Source organism: Egretta garzetta, unplaced genomic scaffold, assembly GCF_000687185.1.
Source record: "Egretta garzetta isolate BGI_Z169 unplaced genomic scaffold, ASM68718v1 scaffold514, whole genome shotgun sequence".
Classification (NCBI taxonomy): Eukaryota; Metazoa; Chordata; class Aves; order Pelecaniformes; family Ardeidae; genus Egretta; species Egretta garzetta.
The window spans coordinates 345,611-347,362 of NW_009259483.1; the positions used below are offsets into that span (position 1 = coordinate 345,611).

The 1,752-nt window shown below is 46.6% G+C and overlaps 1 protein-coding gene across 1 annotated transcript in view; it reads left to right on the top strand.

Moving 5' to 3' along the window:
• The window catches only part of EEPD1 (endonuclease/exonuclease/phosphatase family domain containing 1), a gene marked incomplete at its 5' end in the record, with an annotated part of 69,066 nt that overhangs the window by 58,373 nt on the left and 8,941 nt on the right, over window positions 1–1,752 (top strand). The window lies entirely within an intron of this gene.

A 1,752-nucleotide genomic window follows, 5' to 3' on the forward strand; every position in this document is an offset into this window, starting at 1 on the left:
GCTTAGGGACATGGTTTAGTGGTGGGATGGCAAGGTTGGGTTAAAGGTTGGACTCGATGATCTTAAAGGTCTTTTCCAACCAAAGTGATTCTATGATTCTGTGATTAATAATTATCTCAGAGTTTCTGTGTTAAATCCAGAGTCTTTAGTCTATTTTTTCCTGAGCTGTATTTCCAAAGATAACAATGAAAGTTTTGACTATGGGCTGACGAATAAAAAATCATCATCTACCTTATTTTACTGGTAAGGATGTAAGGATGAATGGTTCGCAAAATTATGGGTAAAGTCTGCAGCCGAGCTCAGAATAGAAATGGTATCTATTGACTTTTCCTTTTAGCTGCTTTAACAGAAATCTGGCTATGCTGGAGAACCCTCCACTGAGCCAAAAAGTCTGCTCTGCCCCTCGGGTTAGTTCATGGGTCTGTCAGGTTTGAACATTGTGTTTGCAAGTGCAATACAGTGAAGTAAGGCAGTGTAACGCTGAGCCTACAGCGTCTTCAGCACGAGCTGATCACAGGATGCTCTACAGGGCTCAATAATGCAGAATGGTGGATGGTGCTTCAGGCTTGGGCTTCCGCACATCCTGGGCACTTGGCCTTCAACCAAGCAACGACTTTTGACCACCGTGTTGATGTGAAATCTGGAGCCAGGGAACAGCAAACAGCTGTTGACAGCAGTTTTATTCTTCCACATCTTTTCCTATAGCAGTTTTAGAGGTCCTGTAGCAGGACCTTAGACTTTTGACTGGTGGAATGATTTTGTCAGTATTTTAAAGGTGAGTTATCTAAAGGAGCTACCAAAGGATTATAGCCAGCCTTGATACTTTCTTTCAAGGCTCACAGGAAGCCAGCAGAGCAGATAATACCTGTTTATAGCAGCTGAAATGGTAAAAACCCTTCCTTGCAATGGATTTAACTATGATTTGCTAAGGGAAGCAGGCTTGAATGATACCAAGGAAAATGGCATCTGGGTGATGGGAGGAGAGGCTGACGGGCTTTGTATTAGATACCGCTACTGGTGCGACTGGGGCAGGCAGCTTTCTGAAAATGCCAATTCCATGTCCCAAAGTAATCAAAAAAACCCATGGAGGGTGATAGAGCTGACAGGAGCAGAGAGCTGGGCGTGAAATGTTCAAGCTGGAGAAGAGACAGAGAAGATTGACAGGGCTGAGAGGTCTAGACCAGATTTCATGCCAAGAGACTCGAGGAGCCCGGGTATTTTTAGCTTGCGGGCAACAGAAATCTGTGAGATGGTGTGGGGGGAAGGAACAACCATGCACAGCATCACCTACCACAACCCTAGCAGCCGCCCAATGAGACCACGAGGCACTGAGCACAGGGTTAGACAAACAATCCTTATTTTCCTGTCGGTAATAAACTACCTCGTTATTGACCATGCTTGGAAGAATCTGATGCCTTGCCTGGACTAGGAGGAAACGAGGACTGTATCAGCCCAAACACGCGTGTGAGAGACAGCATCTTCGTCTTTCACCCCTGCGGCAGTCCTGAACGTGCTCCAGCTGTATAAGATCATAGAATCACAGATTGTTTTGGGCTGGAAGGGACCCCTAGAGGTCATCTAGTCCAACCCCCCTGCAGTGAGCAGGGACACCGCTAACCGGATGAGGTTGCTCAGAGCCCCATCCAACCTGGCCTTGAATGTTTCCAGGGATGGGGCCTCCACCACCTCTCTGGGCAACCCATTCCACCACCCGCATTGTAAAGAATTTCTTCCTTATATCCAGTCTAAACC